Source organism: Malus domestica, chromosome 09 (assembly GCF_042453785.1).
Source record: "Malus domestica chromosome 09, GDT2T_hap1".
NCBI classification, from domain to species: Eukaryota; Viridiplantae; Streptophyta; class Magnoliopsida; order Rosales; family Rosaceae; genus Malus; species Malus domestica.
The window spans coordinates 31890003-31903245 of record NC_091669.1 but is presented as its reverse complement, the minus strand read 5'-3'; positions in this window follow the sequence as shown (position 1 = coordinate 31903245).

Here is a 13243-nt window from a genome sequence, read left to right as displayed (position 1 = left end):
TTCACACTGTCTTGATCAACAGTGTGTGAAGCTTTTGAGAATTGTGGTTGCCCTCCATTGATTAAGCTCTTGTTGGCACCATAAATTGATTTTACTTCACACTGTCTTGATCAAGAGTGTGTGAAGCTTTTGAGAATTATGGTTGAACTCCTTTGATGAAGCTCTTGTTGGCACCATAAATTGGTTTTGCTTCACACTGTCTTGATCAAGAATGTGTGAAGCTTTTGAGAATTGTGGTTGCCCTCCATTGATGAAGCTCTTGTTAGCACCATAAATTGGTTTTGCTTCACATTGTCTTGATCAAGAGTGTGTGAAGTTTTCTACTAGTTGTAGTGTTTGCATTGTTACAGTGGGGAAATGATTGAAGCAGATGTAAGAGGGCTGAATAGCTTGATCTTCGTATGCCATGCACTGAAGTTGTTGTTGGCTTGCAATAAAACTTTGTTGGTGACTATAACTCTTGTTGGGTATAAGTGCTCCCCTAGTTGAGTTGTCAAGCTTGAGGGTTTTTAATTATTTGTGAATGCTATGAGTTCATATGTACAAGTTGTACCACTCATCTTCTGGTAGGTGGAATGAATGGTGAGTTGCTTTCATCACTTGGTTGGTGGTACGAAGGTGAGTTCCTTCATCACCTTTCATCACATTTCATCACCTGGTTGGTGGCACGAAGATGAGTTCCTTCTTCCCCTGGTTGGTGGCATGAATGACAAGTTGCCAAATGATAATAGAGTACGGGTTGTACATTTCATCACCTGGTTGGTAGCATGAAAGAGAGTACGGGTTGTACATTTCATCACCTGGTTGGTGGCATGAAGATGAGTTCATTCTTCACCTGGTTGGTGGCATGAGTGGCAAGTTGCCAAATGATATTAGAGTACAGGTTGTACATTTCATCACCTGGCTGGTGGCATGAAGGAAAGTACAGGTTGTACATTTCATCACCTGGTTGGTGGCATGAATGGTAAGTTGCCAAATGATATTAGAGTACGGGTTGTACATTTCATCACTTGGTTGGTGGTATGAATGGCAAGTTGCCAAATGATATTAGAGTATGGGTTGTACATTTCATCACCTAGTTGGTGGCAAGAATGAGAGTACGGGTCATACATTTTATCACCTGGTTGGTGGCATGAAGATGAGTTCCTTCTTCACCTAGTTGGTGGCATGAGTGGCAAGTTGCCAAATGATATTAGAGTACGGGTTATACATTTCATCACCTGGTTGGTGGCATGAATAAGAGTACGGGGTGTACATTTCATCACCTGGTTGGTGGCATGAAGATGAGTTCCTTCTTCACATTTCATCACCTGGTTGGTGAGAATAAGGGCAATGTGTCTAGGCACATTGTAGCAAGTGTCGAATGATACAAAGTATGTTGAACCCTTTCAAAGCACAGTTGGCTTATGTATGAATGTGTTAGAATGTATGATTAAACGAATATACTATGAAGCTGTTCGTTTATTTGTATAGTCTTGTTGACATATACTTAGACTTTGTTTCATGTTGGAAGCATTCATGTTGAAGCTTTGAACCCGAGTGTTTCATTGCTAGGAATGTAAGAGGATTAGGACCAAGTTGTCTAAATCACCTTTTTATTGAATTCATGCCAAATAGTCTTCGTTACATAGGATGCCGAATGGCTGAAGCTTAACACTTGTACAATGCGAGTTTACTTGTAATAGTACTTCTAGTGATCAGCGTTCCATGGATAGCCAATGGTTTTGCCATCGGAGCTTCTAAGCTTGTAGGAGCCAGGGCGACTGATGCCAACAACTTCAAACGGTCCATCCCAGTTTGGACTAAGTGTTTCTTCACTCAGGACTCTATCGCAGAGTAATCTTTTCTTTAATACCCAGTCCCCTACTATGAAAGAACGAGGTTTGACCCTTGAGTCATAGTAGTTGGACATGCGCTGCTTGTAGGCGACATTCCTCAAGTGAGCCTAGTTTATGTGTTCCTCGACTAGATCTAAGTTGAGGGTAAGTTGTTTGTCATTTTCGTTTTGCACGTAGTTCTGGACTCGGAACGTTGCTTGCTCAAGCTCAACTGGGACAACTGCCTCTATACCAAAGGTAAGTGAGAATGGGGTTTCTCCTGTTGATGTCCGATACGAAGTGCGGTATGACCAAAGAACTTGGGGTACAAATTCTGGCCAACAAAATTTAGCCTTGTCCAAGTTGGTTTTCAAAGTTCGCTTGATTATTTTGTTGATAGCTTCAACTTGTCCATTAGACTGGGGATGAGCTGGCGAGGCAAAACATAAGTTGATGTTGAACTTAGAGCAGAACATCCTAAACTTATTGTTGTCGAACTGTCGCCCGTTGTCAGTGACTATCGCATTGAGAATGCTGAATCTGCAAATGATGTTCTTCTATACGAAGTCTTCTATTTTTACCTCAGTAATGGTTGCCAAGGATTCTACTTCGGCCCACTTTGTGAAGTAGTCAACTATAATGATTGCATAGTGAACTTTGCCCTTCCCTACAGGCATTGGGCCGATCAAATCAAGTCCCCATTGGGCGAAGGGCCAAGGGTTGATCATAGGAGTGAGCGGCTCGGGAGGGGAGTAAGGAATAGTTACGTAGCGTTGACACTTATCACATAAGCAGGATATTCTGATGGCATCTTGGTGGAGTGTTGGCCAGTAATATCCTTGGTGAAAAGCCTTGTGTACTAGGGATCGAGATTCAGCATGATCTCCGCAGACTCCTTCATGTATTTCCCGAAGGATAATTTTCGCCTCTGCGGGCGTAAGGCATCTTAGTTATGGTAGGTTAAAATCTCGCTTGTAGAGTTGGTCATTAATGATCAAGTAACGGGTAACCTTGTATCGAATTTGCTTAGCTTGGACTTCGTCATTTGAAAGGGTGCCATGAGTAAGGAATCTATAAATCGGGGTAATCCAACTATCCCCCTGTTGTAAGTTGCACACTTCCGCAGCCATGGTGCTTGGTGCTGCCAACAATTCGACCTGAATTTTTCTCCAAATCTTGTCTTCCACCGCTGAGGCGAGGCGAGCCAAAGCATCTGCATGACTGTTTACCGTTCAAGGAATTTGGATGATCTGGTAGTGGCAGTGCTTGAGCAATAATTGTGTTTGTGCCAGATATGTGCCATGGAGCTATCCTTAGCATCAAAGTTGTTGGTGACCTGGTTAACCACCAATTGGGAGTCACTGAAGATATCAATTCGTTTAACCCCAAGGTGTTTGGCCAAACGTAAACCTACTAGGAGGGCTTCATATTCGGCCTTATTGTTCGACCCCTTGAATTTGAAACGAAGAGCATACTCCATTACCACTTTGTCAGGGTCGTAAGGACTAGTCCTGCTCCACAACCGTGTTGGTTGGACAAGCCATCAACATATAGGCTCTATGCTAGGGCTGTTGGTTCTGTTTTCTGAGCTTTCAAGGGTAATGAAACCACTTCTTTAAGCGTAGAAACAATATCAACAGGATATGTGAAGTCAGTGATGAAATCTGCCACTGCTTGGCCCTTCTCAGCTAGCTTTGGTTGGTAGGAGATGTCAAACTCACCCAATGCTATCACCCATTTGATCATTCGCCTGGAAGTGTAAGGACTTTGGAGTATCTGTCGAAGAGGATGATTGGTAAGCACGATGATGGAGTGTGCTTGGAAGTAAGGGTGTAGTTTTCGAGCAGACATGACCAATGCTAGAGCCAATTTCTCAATGTTGGAGTATCGTGTCTCTGCATCTTGTAAGGCCTTACTAGCGTAGTAGACAGGCCGTTCGACATTACCATCATTTCGAATAAGAACGGAACTTACTGCTGAAGCTGATACCGACAGATAGATAATGAGAGTGTCACCAACCTCAGGTTTGGAGAGCAGATGGGCTTTACTCATGTAGTCTTTGAGGTTCTTGAATGCCTCAGCACATTTATCAGTCCATGTAATGTACTTCTTACTTCCCTTAAGGGCTTTGAAGAAAGGAGCACATCTGTCTATGGCCTTAGAGATGAACCTAGTTAAGGCTGCCACCTTGCCAGTAAGGCTTTGGATGTCTTTTGAAGTTACTGGTTCCTTCATGTTAAGGATAGCTTTGAACTTCTCGGGATTAGCCTCAATGCCTCATTGGCTTATCATGAAGCCTAAAAATTTGCCATAGCCTACGCCGAAGGCACATTTGTTGGGGTTCAACCTCATTCGATACCTCTTCAGAATGGTGAAAGTTTCAGATAAGTTGGTGATGTGTTGGTCAGCATGTTTGCTCTTGACTAACATATCATCAACGTAAACTTCCATGCTCTTCCCAATCTGTTCGGCGAACATTGAATTGACCAGTCTCTGATAAGTCACTCCTGTATTCTTTAGGCCGAAGGGCATGACTTTATAGAAATATAGTCCCCTGTCAATAGTGAAGGCTGTGTGTTCTTGGTCCGAATGGTTCATGAGGATTTGGTTGTATCCTGAGTAAGCATCCATGAAGCTCAGGAGTTCACACCCTGCTATATAATCTATAAGTCTGTCTATGAGAAGAAGAGGAAAGCTATCATTCGGGCATCCTTTGTTTAGGTCGGTGTAATCGACACACATTCTCCATAAGACCTTTTGGAACAGAAGACTTTTCTTGGTCGAATTTTTCTTAACAAGGACCACATTTGCTACCCACGTTGAATAATTGACTTCGCGGACGAAGCCTATGCCTTTGAGTTTTTCAACTTCTGCCTTCATTGCCTCGTACATTTCAGCGTCATAGGATATTCGCTTCTGTCTCACTGGCTTGGTCTTGGGGTCAATACTTAAGCGATGACAGATGATATCGGGAGAGATGCCTGGCATTTCCTCATATGACCAGGCGAAGACCTCAGTGTTCTCTTGCAAAAAAGAGATCAATGCCAACCGAATGGGTGGTGACAAGGTGGTGCCAATCTTCACCATGCGATCCGGATAATCTTTTGAGATAGAGACCTTCTCTAACTCTTCAGCAGGTTGTGCTTGCTGGGTGAAAGAGTCATCTCGAGGATCGTCGGGTTGACTGTTGCCACCGTGAAGATCCAAGTTGGCTTCGTCTGGGCTGGTCTTTATAACTTGGTCATGTATAGAAAGGGTTTCCTTGGGCACAGGCAGGTGCTGTTGCTTGACCGAAGTGTTGTAACATGATCGTGCACTAAGTTGATCTCCTCTGATGTAACCATTGCCATAGGGGCTTGGAAATTTCATCAACATATGTGTGGATACCATGGCCTTGAGATCATTGATGCATGTGTGTCCCAAGATGACATTGAATGTCGTTGGGCAATCAACCACCAGGAAGTTAGTGGTAATGGTAGCTGTGTAAGGGCCTGTACCAATGGTGAAAGGTAAGTGTATGCTCCCTAAAGGTTGCACGATATCACCGGAGAAGCTTATCAGAAGGGAAATCGAGCGATCGAGCAAGTGTTCAGCTACATTAAGTGCCCTGAAAGCATCGGCAAACATGATATTGACCAAAGCCCCCGTGTCTACCAGGATTCGTCGTACTTCAAAGTTGGCTAAGTGAGTTTCCACGATCAGTGGGTCATTGTGAGGGTAGATGATACCTCTTTCTTCCTCAGGGTAGAAACATATTGGATCCCAGTTAGGCTTTTGATGCTTGCCTCCCCTGATGTCTTCCACGTGAAACACTTGGTGGCCAGACCTTAAAGCTCGTTCACTATTTTTCATGGCCTTGTTGGAAGATTTAGATATGGGTGTGCCACCACTTATGGAATATATCACATTCACCTGGCGTTGGTTACGGTTACCCTTTGAAGGGTGAATGAGGAATTGATTAATTTTTCCTTCACGTGCCAAAGCTTCAATATTATCACGAAGGGTGATACACTTCTTGCCGTTATGGCCGTTATACTCGTGGTAGTAGCAAAACGTGCCCGTGTTCTTCGTGGACTTGTAATCCGGGTGCCTCGACTTTGGCTTCGGTATCAGGTATGCTATGCTGGGGTAAATGGCCACGCATGTGGCGTTCAAAGGTGTGTATGCCTCATACCTCGAGGTAGAGGCTGTCTTGACACGTGCTTGACCCACTGTGTTGACTGCCTGGGGTCGGGGATTATCGTGGTGATACCCTTGGTTATCGAGGTAGTGTCCCTTACTCCTTTTACTAAAATGAGACTGGTGAGGATGGAAATCTTTCCTTTTGCCCTGAGATTGATATGTCTGTTGACTTGGTAAAGTATTAAGTAAGGCAGGGGGAGGCACCGCTGCCGTTTGGAAGGTCAATGTCTTCTCATTTGGTTGGATATGGCTTCCATTCCCTACTTGCTGATAAGGGGTGGCTATGGGGGGTTTCCCTTGATATGTCCTTGCCTCAGGGGAGGCATGGTTGTAAGCCTGTGCCATCACCTCAGAGTAAGTCTTCCAAGTGTTGGCATTGATCATGTACTTGAAGAAACAATCACGTAGGCCTGCCGTGAAAGCCTTAAGGGCGGTCTTGTCATCTGCCTCAGTGCAGTGAGCATACTCTCGTAGTGACTCGTCCGACTTCTGGCGAATAATGTACAAGTCATCTGCAGAATGCAAGCGATCGGTCTGGAAAATGTGTTGAGAAACAAACAGTTTCCTCAATTCCTCAAATGAGTCTATCTTCTCAGGTGGAAGACAGCAATACCAGTTTAGAGCTCCGCTAGAGATGGTGAAAGGGAAGAGAAGACATTGTTCTTCGTTGGTGTGCATCCGGTATGCCATGGTGGACTCAAAGAGGTTAAGATGTTCAATCGGGTCCTCCTTTCCAGTATAGAGTTGCAAGCCAAGCTTCTACTTTGTCTTTGCTTGGAGGGGGTGTCGAGGATCCTCCTTGTAAGAGGGCCAGGCCTAGGTTGGTTCCAATCAGGTATCTCAGCTTGTCGTTCGACCTTCAACTTGTTTACTTCCTTAAGAAGATGTAGGACAAGAAGGTCCTGAGTGGAGTCATGTACCACTGGAGCTTTCTTTCATAAATCTCCATCTTCTCTTGGAAGTAGGAAGGTTTGATCAAGAGCATGTGATTTTTCCCTGGACTCGCCGTACTGACTTTCAAGGTATGTCTGTTGAAACATCTCTGAGTCCCTTATACCTTCGTGTTTCTCTAGGACTTGTTGCCCCTTCCCCAAATTGGTAGTCGGCCTGGGATGTGGGAGGGGACCGAGTCTTTCAAAAACCTTTGGGTCATTGATCTTCGAGCTTATGTGGAAGGGATTCTCTCGACGTTGCTTTAGGAAGTCTCGGCAGTCACGATAAACGGCTTTTGATCCTTCCAACCTTTCTGCAAGGAGGTGTCTTCCTCCACTTCTCCTGCTTCAAGTCGAAGTAGTTGGGTTGAAAGAAGTCTCATGTTGATCAATGTTTTGATGATTAGCTCGCTCCTCATCAGGGATACCCATGTCGAAGAAAGGTGACCCTCCTTGTTGAGAGGCATCCAGATGATGGTTGATGTCCATAAGGGTAACGAGTTCGCGTGTTTGAGTACGCCTAGTTTCGTGGAGCATCTCAAAGAGCTTCTCATACTGCTCCTGAAGGACCTCATTCTTCATTGCTATCTTGTTGTTTTGAGATTCTAGCTCATCGACTTTAGCTTGAAGAGCAACCCTCTTTCCTTTCTTCTTTCGTTGCTTCGCACTAGGTGCAAGATGGGTGTCATTATGTGTGCTGTGGTTTCCTTCACTCCCCATGTTGGAGAGGGATGCCTGGTCAAAAGAGAGTGTACGGATGGTGGAAACCAGCTTAACAAAGCTAAAGAGAGTGAGAATAAGTGTCGTTCCCACAGACGGCACCAAATGTTGATGCACAAAATCAGCGAGGACTTTGGTACAACAGAAAATGTTAAGTTTGTGACCTTCACTAGATTGCTCCGGTTGCTAGTATGGATAAGTATGTAAATGGATAGAGACAGGGAAGCAAACACAAGATGTACGTGGTTCACCCAAATTGGCTACGTCCACGGAGTAGAGGAATTCTCATTAATTGTGAAGGGTTTACACAAGTACATAGGTTCAAGCTCTCCTTTAGTGAGTACAAGTGAATGATTTAGTACAAATGACATTCGAAAATATTGTGAGAGAATGATCTCTATTTATAGAAGAGAGTTTCTAGTTTCATTCTGACGTTGACACGTGTCGTGTTGTGATTGGCTTCTGATGTTAACACGTATTGCGCTATGATTGGCTTCTGATGTCAACACGTGTCGTGCTGTGATTAGCCTCCTGGTTGGAGGGAAACTCTTCTGGGTCATTGACGGTATAATGTTGACTGGTGCTCAGTAGTTTCGGGATTGGTCAAGTATGGTACAAACCACCATAAAGCCACAATATGCAAAGAGATTAGTCTTTAGTCCCATATCCATATATCACAATTTCAATATCTTTGGAATACTAAAATTTGCAATCAAGTTTCTTTATCATGATGCTTTCATTTATTTTGAACAAACCAGTCTTTAACCATAATTATAAGTTTTTGTGACCCAGAGACCATGGCTGTGATTATTCATGATTTAAAAGAAGCATTGTGCCACCTAGTATTCAATACATGAATTACAATTTATCTTTAGATGACCTGCATTCATGTATTAAGCCCTAGTACAAATACTGATGTCCAAGTTGTTGAAAACATACGAATGAGCACCATAATCTGCAATCAAAGCATACTGATGTCAACCATTAGTCCATATTCTGCAATTAAAGCATATTGTTCTTTATACTTTCATCATAGGGTTAAAGGTTATGTGAAAACTCTGATACCAAATGTAAGATTATCATAATACACAACTGAATCACTTATACCTGTTAACCACTAACTTGAAGAAACCATGGCTGTTAGAACTCGGAATAGGGATCTTCTGCAACTTCTCAATCTCAAAATGCAAACACTCAGGTCTATGAGGTGTGAGGCACTTTTGTTGTGTATCAATTGAGACTGCGGGGACCTTATATTTATACCTTATGCAATGGTATTTAATTAGGTTATTTCCCATAATATTAATCCTAATTAAACTCAACCTTATCATGCAAATCCTAAATATCCATATCACCTAATATAACATTAGTATTGTTTATAAGAATTGTTTAGCTACACTCTTTATCGTACATAACCTTTTGTAGCTTACAAACCAAGTTATACTCTGACTCTTATAATCTCAAACCCTAGTTACAAGTATCTACAAGTGTGCAGCTCTTATAAATCTTACATTGCTCAAATATACCTTCTGCTGATTTAAATGATTTGTCATCCTCTCCAACTGAGTATATATGTTTAGTTGAATGCTTACAGTAACTGACGCTCAAGCATCCTGATATTCCTTTTGCTATTAATAATGTGACTCAGTTCATAAGTGCTTATGTGCCTCATTTGATTACAATAAAACGTATTCTTCATTATGTAAAGGGGACAATCATTCCTGGTCTCCTTATTCGACCATAATCATCAGCTCATATTACTGCTTACTTCGATGCAGATTGGACAGGTTGTATTGATACTAGATGGTCAACAATGTTGTAGAATAAAGATAATGCTGATGATCAAGGGAGCTGAATTGCATCATACTGCTGTTCAAAATCCATTTCAATGTTCTTAGTTTGAAGTTTATAAATCAAATGTAATAGACGACTAGGATTAAAACATCTAAATGATGGAAGGTGTTATCTGTCCTAGTTTGTTATGTTTTTAAGTTGCACCATGAGCTGCAAGTGAGCTAACTTACATGGCTCAAGCATGTGAGCTCTAATGGTTCAATGTGGATATTTTCTGTTGTTTGGTGACAATATGGTTGGTACATTTGAAGACAAAAAGCTAGAATGTTTGGTGCAACAGTTCAAATAAGTGGTAGTAAATGTTATCCACTACTTATGAAGAATGTGAACCCTGCTACAAGGGAGGTCACAGTGCAAGATGTTTGGAATTGGCACAAAAGGATGGGACATTTGAACTTCAAAAGTATGCAAATGTTGAAACAGAAGGAAATAGTAATAAGATTACCTGAGTTGATAGAACAGAATGGTGTATATGAAAGTTGTGCTACTGGAAAGCAACATAGAGAGGCTTTCAGTAGAGAAACAACTTGGATGGCTCAATATCCTCTATAATTAGTGCATAGTGATGTTTGTGGTCCTATGCATGTCACTACAATGGGGGGAAATAGGTACTTTCTCACATTCATTGATGATTGCACAAGAATGTGTTGGATTTACTTCCTAAAGTTCAAGTCTGAAGTGTTTAGTGTTTTCAAAAAGTCCAAGGCAATAGTTGAATACTAATCTGGATACCAAATCAAGAAGCTAAGGAGTGACAGAGATGGTAAATATACCTCAAATGATTTTGTAAAGTTCAGTGAAGACTATGGACTTGAAAAACAATTCATTGTTGCTTATTCCCTCAACCAAATGGAGTTCGTGAATTCTAGACTTATTTGTTTGGCTTTCATTGTCAATATTGTAATTGTACTACATATGCTGCAATTAGATTTTGCAATATTTCCTTAAGGGTCCTTGCTTCTGGGAATAAGTATTCAAGATTGTGGCACACCACCTCAAAGGTTTGGTCATGCATATGCATTACACGTCTGAATTCATGTTACACTTAGTTGTCTCATCAGTTTTGCTCACTAAATTCTTACGAGCCTACATGGGTTGACTAACACCTTTTTGTTGGGGGACATCTTTTAGCCTTTGATTTGCTCAGATCATTTTATGGGTTGACAAGTGTTTCTTGTACTTGTTGGCTGAAAACAAACATGCTTCTTTGATAAAAACAACGTTTTCATTGGCTTGGTTGTTCAGATTATGTTTGTTAGAGTTAGTGTGCATGGAAAACTTTGAGCTTTTCTTCTCCTCTTCCTCATTTAGGAAACCCTAGCTACTAAACCTCCTTCATGCATTAAACACCTAATAATTGAGAAATAGGTTTGCATTGTTTTCATGGTCTAGTATGAAGTTTCAAATCCTCTCTCAACCTAGTTTTTTCAAATTCACGTTGGTTTCTTCCTTCAACTATTTGACTGGTGAAACTTACTGGTATTTTGAATCCAGATTTCATTCATCTACATCATTACATCATCACACAGAGGTGGTGTTGGTCTTGGTGCCACAAGGATAAAAGTTCAAAGTTGGAGCTAGCTCCTAGTGAAGACTGAAAACGTCACCATCTCATGCAAAGTAAGGTTGCACAAAGGTAAAGTTATGCCTTAGATTAGATCTAGGAAGTTAGTTTGATGTGGTACTTTGTATGAACCTTAATTGCACTAGTGGGTTGGAAATAGTGGAGTCCCCAATTTTTTAACCCTGAGGTAGGTTTTTCTGGTCAAAATCAACTTGTGTTTATAGCTACTTAATGCTTGTCGCATATCTCATTATTAGCACATGTTACTTGCATCTTCTGTCTTGCTGATTAATATATGCCTACAACTATGCTCATTCAACGTAATAATAAGTAATGAACAAGACTATTGTTGACTAGGATATCTTCTAGTAACCTAAGTTGATTTACTTGTACTATGCTTGGTTGTCTAACGGTCCGATACTTAGCTGACTGGTGAGTTTAACTAGTTAGTTTAGCAGACTGTGTTTTTAATTATAGGATATTCCGCCTTGTACCAATTTCAGAGTTGCAGAGAAGAAGAATAGGACAATAGCGAAAATGGCAAAGTGTATGTTGCATGAAAAAACTTGCCATATTTCCTGCTAAGTGAAGGTGTTAACACTGCTGTCTACATATTAAATAGATGTCCTACATGAGCGCTTGCTAAGAAAACTCCTTTTGAAGCATTAAGTGGAAGGAAGCCAAGAATTAGGCATTTGAAAGTGTTTGGATGTGTGTGCTATAGCCATATTCCTAATGACTTGAGACATAAGTTACAATAATCATTTGTGAAAGGAATATTTGTTGGATATGGAAAAGCTGAGAAAGGTTACATAATTTACAACCTGGAAACCAAGAAGATAATGTTGTCAATAAGTGTGATTTTTTATGAAAGTGAAATATGAGGCTCGAAGAATGAAGAAATGGGTCCAAGTACTATTCCTGTGAAAATGCAATGTGAAGAAAGACAGAAGTCCATTGCATTAATTGAGATTGCAGAAAACCAAGAGGTTACTTAGTTAGAATGAAGTGCAATCCATTTCATATATTTCAAGACTCACAAAGTGAATTGGGGGAATCTAGCATAAGTGATTAAACACTAGTGAAGCTGAGAAGCTTGAGTGAAGTCTATGCCAGATGCAACCTTTGTATTGTTGAACCATAAGGTTTTGAAGAAGCAAGTAGGGATGAAGCTTGGTCCCCTTTTTCAATTGATTATATTAAAAAACAAAATTTGGATTTTTCAGTCACAAAAGCAATTCAGTATATTTTTTTGTTTTACACCCCGTAATTCTTCCTCAGCCAAGCTGGGGTAGAATAGTAGAGCAAGTACAAGTATTAGTAACATAGCAAAAATGCGTTCCTCGTTATTAATATATTTGCTCGCAATAATTATGGCCTCTCGAGCGAATTGATGATTGCATCTTTGATGCACTTGCTAGTACATCTGAGAAATCTTAATTGGATAGTTGTAAATAGCCCCAAATTGTGGAACAAAGGATTATCCCGGACCTACGCCAAGGTATTGATGGTGATTCTCAAATATCGCAGAACAAAATGTAATATGATGAGATAGAATCCAATAGAAACAAAGAAACAGAGAACGAGTTATCTACTCTTAAGAGTCAAAGCGAACCCTTTCATTTCGAATTAAAGGATTCGGAATGAATCAAATCTCCCCAGGTAGGATTCGACCCTACGACTAGTCAATGGATTTAGAGATGATTGAGAAGAATCAAACATGGGAACTTATTGATAAACCTGCTAAGAAACATGTAGTGGGTGTCAAATGGGCGTTCAAGACCTAACTCAACATAGATGGAACTATCTAGAAGCACAAACATAGACTGGTTGCCAAAGGTTATCCACAGAAGTCAGAAATTGACTTCAATGAAACATTTGCACCAGTTGCTAGATTGGACACAATTGGAACTCTAATTGCTCTTGCTTCTCAAAGAAATTGGAAATTCTATCAATTGGATGTAAAGTCTGCATTCTTAAATGGAATACTACGAGAAGAGGTCTATGTGGATCAACCTAAAGGTCATGTGAAATCAAGAGCTGAGAATAAGGTATACAAGCTCATAAAGGCTCTTTATGGATTGAATCAAGCTCTAAGAGCCTGGTATGATAAATTAAATTCTTACTTGCTGAGTTGTGGTTTTCACAGAAGTGCAAGTGAGACTACACATGTC